The sequence below is a fragment of the Thunnus maccoyii genome, chromosome 5, assembly GCF_910596095.1.
Source record: "Thunnus maccoyii chromosome 5, fThuMac1.1, whole genome shotgun sequence".
Classification (NCBI taxonomy): domain Eukaryota; kingdom Metazoa; phylum Chordata; class Actinopteri; order Scombriformes; family Scombridae; genus Thunnus; species Thunnus maccoyii.
Genome location: NC_056537.1, coordinates 28,567,265 through 28,588,886, shown reverse-complemented (window position 1 = coordinate 28,588,886; position 21,622 = coordinate 28,567,265). Strand labels below are relative to the sequence as shown.

The 21,622-nt window shown below is 38.7% G+C and overlaps 1 long non-coding RNA gene across 4 annotated transcripts; it reads right to left on the bottom strand.

The window, feature by feature from the left end:
• Positions 1-948: 948 nt before the first annotated feature.
• LOC121896689 lies at positions 949-21,160 on the bottom strand. 4 transcript variants are annotated; one of them, XR_006096084.1, is made up of 5 exons: positions 21,081-21,160; positions 19,745-19,804; positions 19,272-19,341; positions 4,400-4,493; positions 949-1,272 (listed from the first exon to the last, which is right to left on the bottom strand). It is a non-coding gene; the product is annotated as an uncharacterized LOC121896689 (long non-coding RNA). The 4 variants fall into 4 exon arrangements; XR_006096081.1 differs by having other exon boundaries at positions 19,745-19,934; positions 21,081-21,149; XR_006096083.1 differs by having other exon boundaries at positions 19,745-19,858; positions 21,081-21,148.
• Positions 21,161-21,622: the final 462 nt, after the last annotated feature.

The following is a 21,622-nucleotide window of genomic DNA, read 5'->3' as shown; positions in this document are numbered from 1 at the left end:
GACCAGAACATCTGAGTCAGTTCTGCCTTTTCTGTGTGACAACGATCACATATTTCGTTTAAATTAGGTTAGACCTGAGACAATCTGGCCTTATTATAATGAGTGTGATGAAGGACTTTAAACTGAATTAAGCCAAGGCAAGCACATGAGGTTGATCCATTTACCCTATTCAATGCACTAACCCATATCTCATCAGATATATCCATTCCAAGCTCTTCCACCCAGTCTGCTCAGATCTTATCCAGTGTTACATTATTGAGTGACATGATAGTAATATAAATATTTGAGATAAGACTCTTAAAGTGTACAGGAATTCACAAAATAACATCTAATCCTTTTCTCGGCGGTAGACTAGGAAAAGATGGGCTGATGGATCGAACAAAGTGACAAACCTGGAAATAGCAAAAAAGGTGTTGTAATTTAAATTTGGTGGAGAGGGCATTGAAAGAGGTAAAAGTGCCGTCTATATAGACATCACTGAATTCATTGAGCCCTGCTCTTTGCCAGTGGACAAAGACAGGATGTAATTTGGCTGGGAGGAAGATGTGGTTACTACATATGGGACCATAAATAGAAAAATCTGTCAGATTGAAATTTTGTCTACATTGAGACCAATCCAAAGAGTGTCTTACAATAGGGCATGAGGAGCATTGTTTAGGATACAAGGGTAGCTTGGCAGTAAACCATTGCAGGGAGTGATGATACCACCGTATGCAGGTATCCGCTTCTGATTGGCACCAGTCAGTGTTTATGACTTGAATCCAATAAACTACTTTTTGTAGGTTTGCTGCCCAGTTATAGCACATCAGATTGGGTAGGGCCAATCCCCAATCTGCCCTATGCCTCTGAAGCACCTTACGAACCCTGGGGTGCTTGTTACCCCATAAAAATGTGGATATTGTAACGGTTTGTGTTAGCTGGACCCAAAAGCAGACACTTGAGACAGGCTAAAAGTTCAAAGGATTTATTGAGGACTGGGAGTAGGGAGGTTGGGGCTGGCTGGCAGTGCGGGGAAAAGTCCTTGTCCATGAATTGCTGATGAAGTGAACTTGAACAGGGGAGGCAGGTCAGCAGAGTGAAATCCTTTCCAAAGGAGTGACACAAGGAAGTAGCATGCATGAGTGATCCTGGATCCACATAGAAATTGGTTAGCACAAAGGCAAACAACTCAGAAGCAAACACTAAGGCAACAGCAGCCAAGATACTACCACGCATGGTGAGCAGACAATCTGGCGAGGAGTAGATGGAAAACCAGAGTCTCTATACTGAGTGCTGATGAGGTGATTGAGCCCAGGTGAAGGCCAGGTTGCAATGAGGAACAAGTGTGGAGCCAGCCAGCCGGGAGGAGTGAAACGCCCATGTCAAGTGACAAAGCAGGGAGGGGAGGGGGAGAGCGGCAGGGAAGAAAAAGAGAAAAGAGACACAAAAATACGTGTCATGGCAGCCACTGTGACAGATATCAACTTATCAACAGATCTGAAAAAATATTTCAAAAGAGAAACTTTGACAATCTGAAATAGATATAAAAATCTGGGTAGTATGTTAATTTTAACACATGCAAAGTCTGTGTATATTGGTAAAAGAATAACAACCCCTGATAAAGCCTGTTTGATCCATGGAAATTATGTCTGTCATAACACTGAATCTGAATTTTCTTCCTGAGGAAAGATTCTGATCTGCTGAGGGTTTGTATCAGATTATCAAGCTCACGCTATCTTTATCACCAATTAATCAATAATCATAATCTATGTGTACATTCTGATTTTTTATAATGAACACAGAAACATATAACTAGTTCCCTGGTAACAACAGTATAGTATAGCTTTGCAACTAATTAAGAAGATGTTGAAATACTGAAAACAAACACAGCCTTGACATATTGTTGTGTTCGGCTCTGTGTGTGCACATCCAGCATACAGAGAGCAACATGAGAATGTTTCTGGCTACAGTACCTAACTCATGTTAGCTTATATCATGGTTCTTATATCTGGTTTCAAATTGTTGCATTGTAACATTACCAAGATTGATTTAATTCAATGTGAAAATCGAAAATATTGTTTTAATATGGCTTGCTTTTGATTATTTATATAGATTATAGATTTGCTTGTGATTGTGGTAAAAAAAAGTACACCTCTTCAGTGGGGGTTATTTGCAGCCTTGTCTACTTTAATATACTACTTAATTGTTTTTGCCTTATACGATTTTGATGAAATGTCATTGCTGCATGGGTTGTGTTTAGTGGCAACATTTGTTACAGTGCATGAGGTACTATGTTCTTATAACACACTGAAGTCATAGGGTCTGGTTGGGATAGATAATGGCTGTACAAACCCAGGACTTTGGCTGTGGTCAAAAAGTCTTTTCCTAACCACTTTTGATGATGATGTGAAGGAGAATTCATAAAGAAAAGGCAACTGCGGTGCTAAGAGAATCCGACTGCACTTACACTGGGCTATGTAATTATGTGACGGCAGGTGTTATTGATGTGGGTCTGCCGTGGTGAAACTAAAATGTTCTGAAGATGGACTACAAAAAGCGTATCTTAGATACTTCGCTGCGTGCGTTCTTACTCTGTTGTTTCATGCAGGTTATATAAACATGGACAACACGGTGAAATATATTACTTCATTACCAAGGTCGGAATTGAAGTGTAAAAAAGGAATATAGGCTACCAGTCACTAAACTGAAATGAAATTGTCACATCGAGAATGCTTGCTCACGCTCACCCTCCTGAATCCCAATTATTGTAGGAAAATAAATGTTAAATGTATGTAAGGTAGACAGAACATGTTACTACTGTACATATGATCATTCTTAAATTTCAAACACGATAAATTAAAAACATCATCTGACTAAAAAAGTCACATATCACTTTTTCTTGAAAGACTGTGTTCTTCTGTGTCATGTTTAATATGCCGATTATGATCTGTTATGAGCCTGGGCATATCATAGCTTAAGAACCATCACATAACTCAGTAAACACCTTGAAATGTTGACTTGATTGTGCTTTGAAGTTGTTATGGTTGAAAGAGGCTGTGGGTCTGTGTACCCTCCGTCCAAAGCTGGGTTCAACTTGTTTGAAGTGCGTTTCCCCATTAAGAGAGACGCTATCTGTCTGTCTATCTGTCTATCTGTCTATCTGTCTGTCTGTCTGTCTAGGCTATGAGCATAGCCAGTGACAATGTTTTGAGATGCAGTAGTAGCAGATAATATAGATATAACAATAAAAGCGAAAAACAAGTTGTTTCTGGTTCTGGTATAATTTCATTTCCAATTGCCGATTTGAAGATGAAAACAGGAAAAGCATGTGAATTTCTGTTTTTTTTTTTTTTTTAATTCACACAAAAAATGGAAAAACAAAATAATGCATTGTATATATGTTTATCTTGTTATCAAACAAGTTGAACTCAGCTTTAGACGGAGGGTACACGAACTATTGTGGATGTGTAATGTGGGTTTAAGCGTTTGAGTTTGTGAATGGTGCATCGCTTGGTCGCTTTAAATATTGCTGCCGCAAAGAACTTTGGGACGGAATTATCTCCTTTCCTTTCAGAAAGGATGGTCAAGTGTACCCTATGCTGAAGGAGATTAGAAAGGAAGCATTGTGGCACCTTTCCTTAGCATTTAGAGAATTCGACAAGATCTTATCATGGCTGCCACTCAGATGCTTCTTGGTCATTTCACTCAGTGAGGAAACTTCATAAGCAAAAAAGACTATTTGACCGCAGTCTTTGACACTGGATATCAGGATTTGCATGTCCTGTGTGTGGTTAGGTTTAGGCTACTAAAACACTTGGGTTAATGTTAGGGAAAGATTTTGATTTTAATCCTGTCTCGTGTAACTGTTTACTATTAAAATTTTTAATCTATCTTTCGCTATATGCTCTGAAAACCTAAAAATAACAATAAAAACAGGTATCATGCTTAAGTTGCCATGAGCAGAATCTGTAAGAAAACAAAACAAATAAATTATCAGGATTAAATTTCTTTCAAAACATGCTGCATTTGCTGTTGCCAATTAGTACTATATAAATGTAATTTTTAGAAGACAGGATTGTTTTTCTCACCAGTCCTCCTAAAAATCATTAAAATCATTTTTCTTTAATAAGTTGCAAAATTCATATTTTTTCATATAAACTGCCATAACTTTTGAACATATTGTGCAATTGCAACCGACTTTGACAACACAGGCACATGTCTAGTTGGAACAATCCTGCAAAATGTGTGCACAGTTTGCTGATATGTGGCTATACAGTATAGTATTAAGAGATTAATTTCAATGGCCATTTTCTATGTATTGAAATAAATTCAGTGGATATTGCAGCCTTGACAGGGCTATACACATGCTGAGTAGCTTTTAGTCTCTCTCTGCACTGACTCCCCCTTGTCAGAGGCATACCTCACCAGCCAGTTCAGCTCCTGTTCTCCCTGTTACCAGCTGTTGCTGTGAAGTTCCCTGCGAGCAAAAACTTGAGCAGTGCTGGGATTTAAACCTGGAGGATGTGATAAAAATATGATAATAGATCAGGCAAGATTTTCGTTTCACCAAGTTCTCTCTGGACTTATCTGCAGTGGGAAGCTTAAGAAAAGCCTTGGGTACACACAGCCAAACAGCAGCGGAGAGCTTAACAGAGATGGTCCTCAGATTTCTCTGAAGCATAGAGAGGATTACCTGGTACAGGGCAACAGGGTTCAAGATAGCATCTCTAACATACACAGATTTTGAACTCTTAATGTGCTGTATATTCACATCCCAGAGTGACTTTTTGTTGTTGATAAAACAGCTTTTGTTGGCAATTTTGCCAAAAAGGTAGAATACATTTGAATACACATACAAATGTAAGAAAAGAACAAAAGTCTATAGCTACACTAGTGGCTCAGTGAGGTTGTACAGCAGTGCTTTGAGCTACATGCTAATATCACCATGCTTACATGCTCACAATGACAATGTGAGCTGATGTTTAGTAGGTATTATGTTTACCATTGTCATTATCTTGGTTTAGCATGCTAGCAGGCTAACATTTGCAACAAACAAATGCCAACCTGATGGTGATCCTGTGGGGAGCATGATTATCTACATTTCATGGAAATCCATCCACAGACATTACACTCTAGACCGAAATGGTGGACCAACCGACTGCCTGTCATTCCCATCCCTAGAGCCTCGCTACTAGTGTGGCTAAAAATAGCTACCAATTATTTTATAGTGTAGTGCAGCATTTAAATTTGAACATCACAAAACTATATGTTATCTCAAAAAATATAGTTCTATTTTGTTTATTATCCATCTGCTTCTGTACCTTATACTCCTTTCATCTATATATTGGCATTGTACAAAGCATGTTACAATGTACTGGTCAGGCAAAATGAAATGTGTTATCCCAAATGAGAAATGACATGTTTTGAATGCACAAAATGCATTACAGAATTGAGGTTTTCATGAAATAGAACCTCATTTTTTGTTTGCATTATTTCAGTAATAGCCATTCAGCTTATTTATATTCTGTAATTACCTCTCTATATAGTAGTTTCCACAGTTAGTGGCAGGACCCACCATTCCACACACTGGATTCAAATTGCCCTCATATGCACGAGGGATTCACAAGAAACGATGCAGCATGTAATTCAGTGTTACTGTTTTTAATTTATCTTACTTATATCAGTCTCACTGTGTACTATCCTACAGCTGTATCAGTTACTGCTAATGCAAACCCAACAATTTCTACTGCCACTGCTTCACATTAAAAATGTCAAGTGGTGAGATACAGGGTGGCTTTTATTGTGAAGCTGTCATGGGGAATGTAATGTATTTGTAACCTATGATTCATCAAAAATGCATCTATAAACTAGACAATGGTCAATTTCGGAATGTTTGCCAACAGGGAGTCTGCATTACAAACTTTGGATTATACAAGAACAAACAAGAAGGAACAGCAAACAGAGCTGTTAGATGAAGAGTCGCAGGCGACAGACTGCACAGCATGAGTTCATTTGGTTGGGCTGTAAACAGATACACAAGTCACGCTTCTGTTGTACAAAGTAGCTGCTCAAGGAACGTGTGCTGTATGGGTGTCCCCACATCAACCAGGACTAAACAGACAGATCACAATTTTGAATTCTAAGAATTTGCTAATCGTGTCATGTCAGAAAGGTATAAAAAGCAAGTTTTCAACTTTTCATCATCATCACTATGCTTAAGCACATGAAGATGTCCCAGTACAAACATGGTGTCAGAACACAACAACAAGGGTGGGATACAAAAAAATATACATTTGTAAAAAATAGATTTAACAAATCAAAAAAATAGATTCAAGACTGAACTGACTTCCCCAGACCACCCTTTGTCTATTAATTACCTTTTGTGTGCTTGCTCTTAAAAACAGGTACAGGTCTCAGGGGCTCAGTGGCAAAACCATGCACCTATGGCATTCTGGGGGCTTTGTCTCTCTTCTTCTACCATGTTTGTCCATGCTGTTCTCTATTTTCCTGCTTCACATCAACTTTGACAACCCAATTTACCTGAAAGGAGCTAATTCATTTGAAAAACAAGGTTGCTGTGGACTGCAGCCGTAATTACTGCTACTAAAACTGTTGTAGAGCAAGGCAATTTCCTCACTGATACTGTGACAACCTGAAGCTGAGACTGAGAACTACAAGGACAGGATACCTTTAACTGAAAGTGCTACATGACAACAAGAACAAGACAACTTCATCATCACAGGGAAGTTTGTAGTAAGACGTTCATGTGACTGTTTTATAAAGTTCTCATGGTAATAATTTAAGGAGAAAGAAAGGTTACAATTAACTACTACTACTACTAAACCAGATTACTTGTCTGATTACAACCATTTATTTATAACCACAGCTGTCATTTCTACATTTCTCTTTGTGTACGGCCTGTTAAACAAATTTGATATAACAATTTATTTATTGACCATTAGATATGTTGATAGGTTTATTTCTCAACTTTGGACAGAGCCAAGCTAGTGTATACCTTTTGCTTGTTTTTATGCTAAGCTAAAGCTGCATTTCAGTAGTTGTTTCATTTCCCCTTGTTAACTTCTCCTCAGCCCTTGGTAATACGTAACAATATATGTCATGTCACACAAATATGTTGTTCAAACATTTGTTTCTTTTGCCAAACTGAGGGTGTATTTATTTTCTCAAAAACTGTTTTTTGGAAGAAAAAAAAACCCAAAGCAAAACACATGAAATTTATGTTTAAATGAAAACAGTCTTTGCAATTCTATTTAAATTCACTGAAACTCACCAGTCATAAGTATGATAAATAATAACTTACAAAAATACATCTCTACCAGAGAGTCAGCAGCTACAACAAAAATATTTATCAGTTTGTGCTTCCAGGCACCTTTCTCTCCTCCTTGTAATATTGCTCCCACCAAAGGATCTCTACGACTTAACTTTGTTGGTGGACTGGGCATCTTTTCTGTAGAATGCAGCCTTTGCTGCTCACACCTTTCCAATTGAGGATGCAGGGATGAAGTGTCTTGTGGTGGCGGTGAAGGAGATGGGATTCCTCACAAGAGATTTCAGGGGGATCTGGCAGACAAGTGGCTGTGCTGGGTGATGGCTGAGCTTGCCCTGTGCATGAGGCAATCAGGACTGGAGGACTAATCGATGGCCGTGACCCAATTGCCTCATGCATCAGGGAAAACCACTGCCAGCTGTCTGCTGTTGTCTCTCCCTGATCGGTAGGAGGCCGGGGGGGGGGTTCAGGTGTTGTAGATGGTAAACCACAGCAGTAACACAAACATTTTCTAATCTTTTTCTTTTCCTTTTTATAATATGAATACATTTGTTTTGTCAGTACTGTAGCTTACTGTTACCAAATTTATGCCAATGACCTTTTTAAGATTCTCCCATTTCTTGGCTGCCTGTTCCCTTGTCTGCCTCCCCTGCAGTCCCATCATCTGTGCAATTTTCCTGTTTGCATGGTAGGACAATTCAAGTCATGTCTACCAATTGTACATTACAATATGTTGTATATTACAGATAATATTAACAGCATAACAATCAAGACGTGTCTTTGGAATCATCTTGAAATCCATTCATAAGATGCAATTCAGTGATATAAATGAAAACTCACTCCCAGGCCATTCGGAAGCATTGCGCTTCCCCGTAAAAAGAGTCTCATTGCTACTTCTCAAGTTTACAAGGAGCTCTGTCTCCTCTTTAAACACTATAACAATATGAAAACAATCATAGCTATTAAAATGTTTCATTAAGTCGTACAACATCAACACAGGCATAGCAAATAAATCAATGCAAATGTAAAGTTTGTGCGTGAGATAAATAGGCAACATTGAACTATAAAAGTTTTACTTTACGACAAATGAGATGAATATATGTAATATGTTTGTGTACTTACATTTGTATAATGTTTGCTCTGACGACTTGTTGGCATTGCAATAAGTATTAATTGAAAAACTTACCTTGCTCAATTTATTCATTTTCTCCTTCTTTGGTGGTAAGCAACCAGAGTTTTACGTACATTACTGCCACCTAACCATGGATATATTTTTTTAACTCCAAATGCATAACTGCAATGCATTGTGGGTGATATACACCTCTGGAGTGACCATCATTTTTGACTCCCTCCCTCAGCCCTCCGAGGGTCGATCTCACTAAGTTCACTTCAGTTTTTCAGACAAATGGAACAACACTTATGATGGCGGCGGGGATTCCCTCGAGGACAAGTGCCGAGGTCAGACCACTATTAAACCACTATACTTAAACCACTATTGAAACGCAGTGTAAGTGTCTCTAGGGTCTAGCCACACTTAATCCACAAATATGAGAATTGTCAGCATTGCCAGCTATTTCTAATGGAAAATATTTACAGCCTGCTAGAAGAAGATGTCACTAGATGTCATCACATGCTAATTTGTACACGTGATATCATTATTTAGTAAATGTTTTAAAAAGTAAAATAAAAACTTTGAACTACATGAACTTAACCAACTCTAAGTAGCTTTGCCATTTATTACTATTATTAAAGCAGTTTCATCTATGCATCTAAATATGTATGTATGTAATTTTGAAAACTTTTCATGTTGAATAGAGAAGACACTGGAGGAAACTTATTCTTGTAAATGCATTATGTCAAGTTAACTTACTTGAAACCTGTATGCTGCTTCTACAGGGATGTTTTATAGTCACACAAAGACAATGATGGTGATAATCACAGTTTGGGTTTCTAAAATATACTCCTAGTGGATATGCATGTTCCATGTTCATATTGTTCATAGATAAATATGATTATTATATTACCCAAAAGATAGAAGAAGATCAGAAACGTATCACATCTTAGATTAACCTTGATTTACACAAACAGGTCCATATCTATGTAGAAAGTCAACTGAGCACAATGGGATTGTATTCAGAGATCAGATGGAACTTACAAACAACTTCTTGATATAATCTTCATCATGAAACGTGCTTTTATTCAATGAAAAAAGTTATCCAAAATGTATTCCAAGCCGTGTCAAAGATGAAGAAATGAAGTACAACAGTGAAAGCAACACTGCCATCAAGATATTTGTAATTGCTTCTCAGTTATTTTTCTGATTCTTTTGAATGTTAAAATAACAAACCTGTGTCTAGATACACCTGCCTGATCTCTTCCTTTCAAGCTTGATATGGCAAACTCGTAACTGGGTCACACAGTGTTCAGAAGCTTTTGCTGTGTCCTGCATCTGCTCTCCATCAGTACTGAGGGATTTCCAAACAATTCATTGTGATGTGCAGTCCACTGCCTTCTCTAACTACATCCACTTATGCCAGATGTTTTTTTTTTTTTGCTCTCTAAATGTTAAGAGCGCAATTACATCCAGGCAAACTCATATACCTTCCTTCTACTTAACTGCGTTGTGTAAATTCAACCTGACAGGTCATTACTAGCAGCTGTAACCATGGTAACAATGATGGCAAAGGCAAATATTTTCACCTCAGGTTGAAACACACCGTTTCTTTTTTTAACTGCGGTGAAGGCAGATGAACATTTATAAATACTATAAGTGCTTCCTTTTTTCTTACACTATATGACATTTGGTTTGAATCATGAAAAGTTTGGCACCAAAGTTCCCTCCAAAGTGTGTTTATGAGTGTAAACAAATCCTATTCCCTCAGATCATATAATCTGCTCCCAGGGGATCGCTCATAAGGTGCATTTGCTTCATTTTTGGCATTTTGTGAGCGCTGCAATTACAAAGCTCTACATATTCATGATCTTTGAATTGGATGTTGGCTGATGCTTGTGTATGTGTGTGTGTTTATTTGTATGAGAACCTTGCAGTTAAATATTCAACAATGAACTGTTTAGTCAGCTGGAAAGTCAGCAGCTTGAATCTACCTCATGTGTGAATAAGGCTTTCTTTGCAAAGCACTGGCTCTATAACAATCCTTTTATAATAATTACAGATAATGATGGTGGTGGGGGGTTTGGGCAGAAAGGAACAGAACTTCTTATGCTGTGGTAATAATGTTTTATTCACAAAGGTAAAGCACATCATTTCAAAGCAGCACAACCTCCCAGCCAGCCCGGGGCAGCCTGCACTAAAAAATCTGGACCCGTATTTCTCAAACATTTCAGGACTAAGGACTAAGAAGGACAGCTGACTAATTTAGCGAGGTAAATGTAAAAACGAGGTAAATATACTATTTGTAGAAATATGTAGAACAGATGAAGAGTCTGTGTTGTGTTTATTTTCAGAGCGACAGAGAGTTGAGCAAGGCCAGTGAGGATCCTTGCAGCCTCTGGATCCCTTCTAGGGGTCAGAGAGGAGCTGGAAGACAGCGAGTTATGGACCGTACTTTGACATCGCAGGGCACTCAGGGCCAGAATAACAACAGAAAGGCTGCAGGCAGCACAGTATGGTTGAGAGTGATAATACTGCTCAGTGATACCACCTCATATCAGATATTTATTTGATCATTAGTACATTTCTAAAATTTTAATTAATGCGCCTTTAAGACTTTTTAATACTGATTAAGACCCAATCTGTTTAGAAGTAGTGGGGGACCTCATTATTGAATGATGTGTCACTCTACATCGACATTTGTGCACCCCAGTAATGCAGATAGCAGCCTACACGTACACTGTTGACAGAAAACAATAATAAAATGAATGTCTACAGTTATAATATTGAGCAGGATTATCTTTTAGTTCAGTCTCTTTATCAAACGCTAATATCTGTGGACAGAGTGTTGATAAGACTGCTGTTTCTCACACTCAGGGGTGTGATTGGCAAACTGAATAGAGAAGTCTGTTAGATCAACCCTCCGTATATTTTCGTATTGTCGTAGATGAGGAGGATTGGACTGAAGTTACCTTTTAATGTACACTATCTCTTTGTCTCACAACTTCATCAGCTGGAAGAATCTCTTCTACCCAATTTAGCGTTCCTCTTTCCTCTTTAATTGATTTCCAACACTTCACTATAAATGATAGTCAGGATTTCTAGGTTGGCAGAGTTAGGAGGCAGATTAAGAGTAAGGACCCTCGACTTGTATGAAGATCCAGGCCATTTGCCCATAACACCAAAGGCCATCATCTTGTTTACAGCCATTGCCATCTGAGTGTTGATGCTGTGGTGATGCTTTTGTTTAACAAAAGCATCCCCATCAGTGTTTGGGGAAGTGATCTTTTTGTGCCTGCTCTCTATGACACCTCCAAGAAAACCAACAATTTGCAGGAATGCAGGTTGTTTAACCAAAGCTTAATGCAGTGTAGTGAGGAAATGAATGAATGTATGAATTATCAGAGGCAATAGCAGGGCAGTAAAAGTTTGATTTATCAGACATCAGAAAATGTTTTCTGTGATAGACCTGAATTATCTTTGGAGGGGGGTTGTGTATTTTGTGGTTAATATTTCTAGGTTTAATTTAAAATGATCTTGTTTATGTTTATGTTTTACTTAATGTTGAGTTTAAGGCAAACTGTTGATCTAGTGTTCATTTGTAGTTCATTTAGTTTAGTTTGTCTCAATATGCAAATGAAAGAACAAACTTGAACGTAAAGAGATTAAACACTTGGACCTTAAAACAATCTTCACAATTTCTGATGGTAATGGGAAAGATGGGAATCTTCCTTATGAATCCCATATGACATGAACACAGCATAATAACAATATGGACTCTGTAACACCATACAATTTGCAATTCACCATTCAAACAAGGAGAAGAGGATTAGTTAGGTCAGTTTTGTCTTGAGATCATTAGGTTACTCAGTTCGGTTGCTGTATTTTGTTGACCTCTTTAGGTCTCAACTTAATTAGCCTATTCATCACTTTTGCTTTGTCCTTTTTTTGGGGGGGGGGGTAATAGGAACTTTTTTGAAACTAAAAAATCTGAGTTCTTTGCTCTACTACTCAGCCCCTATCAGCGCCCCCCACAAGAAGATACAAAAATAAAAACAACTCCACTGTCTGTAACCCATTTTTGGTTTCCACCACAGCTTGTCACCAAATTCCACCTAATTATATCACATTACTGAAAATATATTATAATGAATGTTGAGTAACATGACTTTGTATGAAAGAGCGCAGCATCAGGTGTAATAAGCTGCTGTCACATTGCAATTTCATTATTTTGTTGGACAGCAGGGAGCTTAGGTTAAGATAGAATAAATGTTCATAAATGGTAAATAGATTGCAAACATGTAGGCTCCATTCACGCAAAATGAGACCATCAGCAGATGTTTGCTCTCTGTGCTCCAACTTGTGCGAGGCAGAGAGTAGTGAAAGGCTGGAGAGAGACAGTGACAAACAAGGCATTGAAAAGTAACTGTGAGGCTGAGGACAAGTAGATAGAGAGGGAATAAATAAATAAATCAGAAAGAGATGGAGGGAGTCATTTTACCCTGAGATGTCACTTGAGCAAAAAGTAAGAGAGGTGCTGTCAGTGCTGGGGAAACTCAGGCGTAGGAAGAAGAGAGCACTAAAGAGAAAAGTGAGAGTTAAAAAAAGAGGAACCTTTTTTAGAAATTCTTCTTTGTGACTCCAAGATTTCAGGTTTGGGTTTATTTTTGTCTCACCTTTTCACCATCAGCCTTTTCTTTATGCTTCTCAGAGTTGGAAGGGAAGATGTGAATCGTTCAATTTTTGAGTGCTCGCTCACGTTCTTCATCTCCTTAGTCTCAGCTGCACTGAGTGCTCGCCACACTCCGTTTCATTTCACTTCGTTTTAGTGCTGTGTCCCCCTCGGTGAGCTTTCGGCGTCAAATCCCTTAAACCTCACTAGGAGGTTGTCATTTATTACAGAGCCACACGTTTCTGATTAAATAAAGAAATCCCCACTTCAGGCGAGAAAGAGTGGTGTCTCTGAGCTGTGATATTTTAGTCGAGTGTGACTATCACTGGGCGGCAGGGATCTTTGGATTTTGGCCTTCCCGACTGACTCTGAATACACACCCGGCTCGGTCCACCATTTTCATACAATAACCAGGACAACAGGAATTTACATGCCCCTTCATAAATCCACCAAAAGCAAAAACAAAAAATACAATCCATATTAGATATGGAAATATAATCTCTGAATATGGTCAATACAAATGATGCTGATTTTCTAGAGTAGAAGTAATGGTTTGCTGAGTGTAGCCCTGTCCTGGGTATTCACTCGATTTGTGTTAAGTTTGGAAAAGGTTATGTAGCTCAGTTTTCTGCTCTGGTTTCAAGAAAAATTCTACTGTGCTCATTAATTAAAGTACTTAAAGCAGCAGTTCAATGGACAAAAACACCTTTTAGACATAGCTGCAATTGAACTGAATAAACTTCCAGTGTTGCTGAAACTCATTGAAGCAGAGAGAATTTTTAAGCAGGCGGTTGTAGCAGGGGACTTTAACCATATCAACTTAAGGACAGTATTCACTAATTTTGCTCAAAATGTGCCATTTCACAACAGGGGAAACAATATACTGGACCACGTGTATACTCATATTAAAGGTGCACTTTCAGGACTGTTTTGAAACAACTAATCATATATATTGGGAACTGACACAGAGGAACACACTCCTGACACAGAGGAATACATTACCACACTTATGGACTACATCAAGCACTGTATTGATAATGTCACCATTAAAAAAAAGTATGTGTATTGATCCAATGATCCAACTTTTTACAGCACAGCTAGAAAAAACCAGAGGAAAGGAATCAAGGAGGTAAAATATACACACAAACAATTCACTAATTACTAATTACAAGGGAAAGGACTCCTATTCTGCAAATGGTGACATCATCCTGACTGAGGAGTTAAATACCGCCAGATTTGACAAAGATAACAACCTACCAGTGATGCAGGTGTTACCATCTGAGGAGAACACAGCATTGACATTAAAACAACATGTATTGTGGCACATTCTGTGAGGTGTCAACCCACACAAAGCAGTTAGTCCAGACAGTGTACCTGGGCGTGTACTCAGAGAATGTGCTGATCAGCTGTTTGAGGTATTCGCTAACATCTATAACCTCTCTCCATCACTTGCTGTGGTCCCTGCATGTCTCAGAACATCAACCATCATACCTGTACCCAAAAAATCTTCAATGACCTGCCTTAATAACTATAGACCAGTTGCACTCACCCATATAACTGCAAAAAAAAAAAATCAGGGACTGTTTATGGCAGACATCAAAACAACATTCCACCTGCCCTTGACACCAGTTTGCCAATAAGGCAAACCAATCTACTGCCAACGCCATTTCCATCGCCCTGCATACAGTATTGGAACACATGGAACAGAAAGATACCCATGCCAGATTGCTCTTCATTGACCATAGCTCCACTTTCAATATTATCCTACTCAATAAATCGGTCACCAAACTATACCACCTGGGGTTCAGTGCACAAATCTGTAACTGGATCCTAAGTTTTTTGACCAACCACACCCAGTCTGTTAGACTTGGCATCAACACCTCATTGATTCTGATCCTGAATATGGGATCTACACTGTTCTCTCTTGACTGTGCCCTATGCTATACATTCAATTCCATCATCAAATTACCAGATGACACAACAGTTATTGGATTAATCACACACAACAATGAAACACACTAGAGAGAAAAGACTGTATATGTGGTGTCATAATCATAACTTCGCACTCAATATCAAGAAAACCAAAGAAATCATCATAGAATATAAACACACCACTTCTCATAAATGGTGAGGCAGTGGAAAAAGTCCCCAGCTTCAAATTCTCATTACAGAGGAGCTGACCTGGACCACCAACACCTCCATGATAGTAGAGAAAGCCCAGCAGCGCTTGTACTATGTGAGGACACTGAAAAGAGCAAACCTTGCTATGCAATAGAATCTGTTCTGACTCACTGCATCACAGTGTGGTATGCAAGCTGCACACAGGCAGTTCAGAAGTTTCTACAAACGATGATCAACACAGCACAAAATATCATTGGGACGGAGCTACCTACCATGAAAAGCGTATATAACTCATGGTGCCTCTGACCAACTCTTTGCATTATAAAAGACTTGCACCATCTCAGTCACCATCTCTTCAGCCTCCTGCCATCTGGCAGAAGATACAGAATTATAGCTGCTCAGTCTAGCAGACTGAAGAACAGTTTCTTCCTCAGAACTGTTGTTCAATTGATTCAAGCGCCCACTGCATTGTCCCTCGCACTTGCATAACACTATTAACTAACCTGGAGTGCAATAAATAGAATTTTTTTTAAAACTATTATTATTAATATAGTCAAATATATATATATTAATATACTAGTATTATGTTGTTTTTATTTTAATTTTATTTTAGCCATTAATATTCTAAACTATTTTAAATTTTATTTTTTTAACTGTTGTGATTTGTTTTAAGTGCTTACATTTTATCTGCACTATAGAGCTGCACTATAATTTTGATGTCTTGAACAATGACAATAAAACTAAATCTGATTCTGATACATGTAGCCTACATTGTAATACAACTCAAATGGCATAGCAATAAATTAAGCTTTGTGAATGTTCAACCCAGAAGACTATCTTCATGCTACTCCATTTATTTATTCTCACTCTCTCTCTCTCTCTCTCTGTTCCCGCAGATTTTGCCACGTCCTCTGTGAGCCAATCCTCTCGTCACTGTCAGATTTTTAAAACTGTTCCTCTCTCTGCTGTTGTCAGCTGTCATTTCAGTGTCAGACCTTCCACTGAGCTCATCAGACTCCTGCTCCACATCTCATCCATCCAGATCTTCAGCCACTGCTCTCACGCCTTCACCACCACCACCAGTGTCTAGACTCCATCGTGGGGGATATTCCTGTTCAGCTAATGGCATGATCACTACCTGAAAACAATGATGTCACAATGGGATCTAATCGTCAAAGACATATTTCTTTAACATTCCCTATTGTGCATACTATGTTAAATTAATTTAATTTAATTGCTCTCTAAACCTCTCCTTCAATTGGGTCTCTCCTGATTGAAATACTGCTTTGTATGTTGTTTGTTGACTCAGGTTAAATGGTGATTTTTCAGAATGTACTTTGTTGTGGTAGCGTTGTAGTGGAGCATAGTAGGCTATATGAAAAGGTGATTCTGGTATTTTGTCCACCTCACAACTCAACAATCTATAGTCATAAAATTGCCAGTTTTGCTTCTGCAAAATCATTGTAAAATGTTGACAACCAAACTTACGCTTGTGCTATGCACTTGGGTCCTATACAGAAAAATGTAGAAAAAGTAGAAAATAATTGTTTTTGACAAATAAACAAGAGAATAACTTAAACTGATCCAGCACCAGACACATGCCAGTGAAAACTAGTGAACTACAATTGGTCAAAACCTTTGTACAGCAAATTTTTACCATTGCATCAGTCAGCAGTTTGTGATCATAGACTGTAAAAAATAATGGACATAGCCACCGTGACGTCACACATTTGTTTGTGTACTCCCATTCTGAAGCCTCGAGTTTGCATTTTGACCATCATCATCTTGGATCTTTGGAGAAGTGACCATATTTGGACGAGACGGTGGAGCTGAGCCTAACACTAGCCGCTAGCTGCTAGCTTGGTACATTTAAAGTCTATGGTTAACTGTGATAATGCTAATGCTAATGCTAATTTTTGCTAGCTAAAAACAGGCTTAAAACCATTAAAACAAAAAGCACTTTCCGGAAAAACTGAATATCAGACTCCTTAGTGGGTCTTTTAGTACAACCAAATGCTGAACAAGACTTTTTAGGCAACAAAATGTTTACTTTCATGAACTGAAAACACTGAAAAACTGAAATACCAACGGCTATGCCTATACTCTGTGAATCTGGGGTTATGCCATAGTTACCTATGTTACCTAACCAAGGTTGTCACAGTGGTAGCAACTTGCCTGTGATGGCACCCCACTTGTCATACTTTTAAGGCTTTATAAAATTTAAATGGGTGAGTTATATAAAAATTAAGTTATATATAAATACAGTTGTCATCAACGGGGAAATTAGCTATAGAGACCAAAACCGTTTTTTGTACCAGGCTGTGAACATGTTCATTTCTGCTGTAAAGTTCAGCATTTAAACACGGGAGACTATGGTGATTGACCAGGCTGCAACCTCCGGGGCTGGAAAATGAAGCCAATGCGGAAGTGCCAAAAACTGCAGTTCCTTGAATGGCCACTTGAGGCTGGCTCCAAAAGCGAGTCAATCCCCATAGACCTCCATGTTAAAATGATCAACTGTACAGCAGAAATAAACATGTTTTCAGCTTGGTACAAAGAACGGTTTTGGTCTTTACAGCTAATTTCCCCATTCATGACAACTGTATGGGGGGTGATTTTTTTTATAACTCACCCGTTTAAATTTTATTAAGCCATATAGTTATGCATAATGAAGGACATGGCTGCTTTGAGTGACAGGTCCGCCAGCCGCTAGGTGGCTTGTTTCAGCCATCGGGCCTGCCTCTTTGCCCATTTTGGATTGGCGGGGAGTTAGGCAGAGTCATGCACTGCCAAGATGGTGATGGCCGGAGCAGCTCATTTTGAGCTTCAAAACTGCTCCTCAGAAACCAGTGGGTGACATCAGTGACTACGTCCATATTTTTATACAGTCTATGGGATTGACTCACTTTTGGAGCCAGCCTTAAGTGGCCATTCGAGGAACTGCAGTTTTTGGCACTTCTGTGTTGGCTTCATATTTCATCCTCAGAGGTTGCTGCTTGTTTGTGATAGTTAACTCTTAAGGCACTGATCTCCCTGATAGAATCTATCAAACTGACATGGCAATTCTGATGCCAGCCACAGTTTTTAAAGAGCTCAGTTAAATGTATCATTTAAAGCCATTGTTACAGATAATCTGTTCATTGTGGACAATGAATGGCCCACAAAGATTTGATTTTTCTGGTGGTATGACAGGTGTTGTGAGAGCCTGTGGGGCTAGCTGAGCTACTGAGTTATATTCTCTCTGTATCGATTGTGCCCTTTGCCATCTCTTCCAAATTAAATCTTATTCGGAGGTTCTTCTTAGTCTTACCCCCAAAAGCAACCATTTGAACTTACATCATCGTTTCATTTTATCCTGTCTTTGGGCAAAAATATATTTGAATTTTGAACAGTCTCATGTTGGCACAGTTTAATTTCTGGCTTCTAGCTGAGAAACTTGTGAAATAAAAAACAGCTGTAAATACAATATCTGACATATTATCATGTTTTAAAGGTGCAGTGTGTAGGATTCGAAAAAATTTGAAAGGCCTTCTCTAGAACCAGTGTTTGGTTTGTCTGTTGTGGGCTACTGTAGAAACAAGGGCCCGCTCCCTATGTAGATATAAAGGGCTCATTCTAAGGTAACAAAAACACAATTCTTATTTTCAGGTGATGATACACTAATTAAAACATACTTATGAATATTATTAGTGTACAATGGGTTTACGAGAGCTTTTTGCTGAAAAAAGCTGCAGCTGGAAACAAGTTTGACGAGAGCTGTGAGACTGAACCACACAGTTAATGTTCAGGCCATAAAACCAAAATGGTGAGCAAAAAGATGGTAAAAATGCTCCGTAGAGCTGAGGGGAACTGCACTAGTAATATATAAACATATTTTGTAGGATATGTTTGACAGGAGTCTTCTCATCCTCCTTCCCACTATTCTTTGCCCCAGGTAAGAGCTTTATCTAATAATTTCTTTTATCAGAATGTCTTGATTTTTAAAGGACAAACAAATCTGTACCCGCTTGGTGTCTTCTGTGGTGTCTCATTGTGTCTGTTTCTGTTGTTTTGTATCCACAGACATACACAAAAAGCAGTCTTAATGTGTTAATTCATACCTTGCTAGCAGCAACAGTCTCTCACTGGCCTAAGGCAACCTTGCAGCCCCAGGTTAGAGGAGTGAATAGCCTGCATGATGACAGATCACTCCCATAAGTCTACTGAAAGAACTTCTCCATGCTAAACATTCCTGTTGAAATTGGGCATTGCTACTTTTGTGTGTTGATGCCTTGTTCATGAAACTTTTGCAACCTTGTGCCAGAGCAGCTTCTAATCCCATTTCTGAAGTGTAACATTATAGTGTCAGTTCCTTTTCAACAGTACTACAATCCCAGAGGTTTGGGTATATTGTCTTTCAGCCAAATAAACACTTTCTCTTTCATCTCTTTTGAGTTTCAGATGTATTCTTTGTGTGCGTGTGCCTTCTTAGTATCCTGCGGTCAACAAATCTGGTTTGAAGTGATCATAGAAATTTGACAACCAACTCTCTGCATTCTTCCACTGGTCTTGGCAGCTTGTTGACAGCACTTACCTTTCTGGGGTCGATTCTCAGCCCTCATGCTGTCAGCAGGTGTCCAATGCGGGGCACTTCCTGCCGACACAGCATGAACTCGTCAGCTTTCAGCTTGATGCTCATTCCCTGCATCTATTCAGAGAGTTTTTCTCATCATCTCTGTTTGACTACTTCACTGTTCAACCATCATCTGGAATCAACACGTCATCTGCAATTATATACAGTATGTGCATGTCAGGTAAGCCCTCCGGCGCTTGAGTCAACTTCCTTTGATAAATCTCAGGTGCAGACAGATTCCCAGAAGGGCTTCAGAAGCCACAAAAGTCTGCCAGACAGCGTGCAGAAGGTGATTAGATGTCTTGATTTTACGGCTAATTTAACTTGCCAGAAACAATATTTAACATTACAGACTGTGAACACTTGGCTTTTGACAGATAAGAGAGGATGCCATCAATATTGAGGAGAGAAAAGTGGGTGGCCTCAGACCCACATATTACGTCCATGGTCTGTTATTTGGTGTCTTGTGCACACTTGATTTAAAAAAATGTAACATTTTTCATGACTTCTGGGTCTCCATAGATCTCCATTTTTGCTAATTTGTCCACTGACCTCCCCCCAGTTTCTCTTTGTATAACCCTGCATGTGATTTCCATTTCCTTACTTCAGTCACCTTCATGGCTACCTTTGCTTTGCTGCTAGGTTTTGCAGCTCTGATCCACCACTAATCTCACACATGTAAAATTTTTAGTCCTTTGGGTATCTTACTTTGACCTCACTTTTGGCAACGGAGTGCATCTTGCTATTATACCTCAACAGCACTTTTTCTGTGTGCTGTGTTAAGGTTCAGAGGGAGGTAATATTGCTGGTAGCTCTGCAGTCTATCTAAAATTTCACTGGCTATGTACCAGCATACCAACAAAAAGCTATTTTTCTTTTCTATTATGTATTCTCATTTCTTTCTGGTGTTGTTTATATATGTGGGTCTACCTGTGTCAACTCTCCAGGCGGGCTACACATCATATGAGCCATTTTGGAAGGCACAGACAAATTACCTATTTTCTCATTCATGTATGAGGATATTTTGTTGGTTGAAAGAGCGTCTGGAGGAAAATAAGAGAAACAATTGGAGTTCTTGTACGTTTTGAGAGGAATTTGAGTCTCACCTGCAACAGCCCTCAACAACATGCACACAGGGTTGTTGTGTGTTGATAGCTAGTTAGCTAGCTAATTTATGTGGCTGTCTGTAGAGAATAAAAACACTGTTCATTCAGTGCTATGCTATTTAAATTCATGTAAATGAGGTGACAAAAATGTGTTCTGTTCTCAGTGTAAATGCATCTTAAGATAACATTACCTTTTCCTATTCTTCCCCTGCTTGGCTTGAAGTCATTGTGGTTCTGCTAGCTAACTGTTAAGTCTTTGCTAATGTTCCAGAAAGTTTTCTATCCTAAAATGTTCAAAATGGCAGCTGTGGAATTTCAGAGCACCTCCAAATTTCAGGATATCACAGGTTTAAGTTTTTAAAACACTATTAGAACATATAAATACTATACGAATTGTAGTGTGTCCATAATTATTGGCTTTTATAGTAATACATGTGTATAAGTAAATGTATAAGTAATACATTTACATAAATCTGCATGAACTAATACTTTGGCAACTTGGCAGTAAAAACGAGCTTTAAGCCCAACACTGACATATTATCACCTTTTAAGTTGATATGGCAGACTTGCTAGCAAACAAGTGCCTATGTCCAACGGATACGGCACAGCATTAGCATACATTTGGAGTCATGTAATTTGTCAGGTGACCAGAAATGAAGGTTACGATATTGTAACCCTTGCTCTATAAGCACAGGCGGAGCCATCTACTGGACTGTATGGGTAATACTCCACT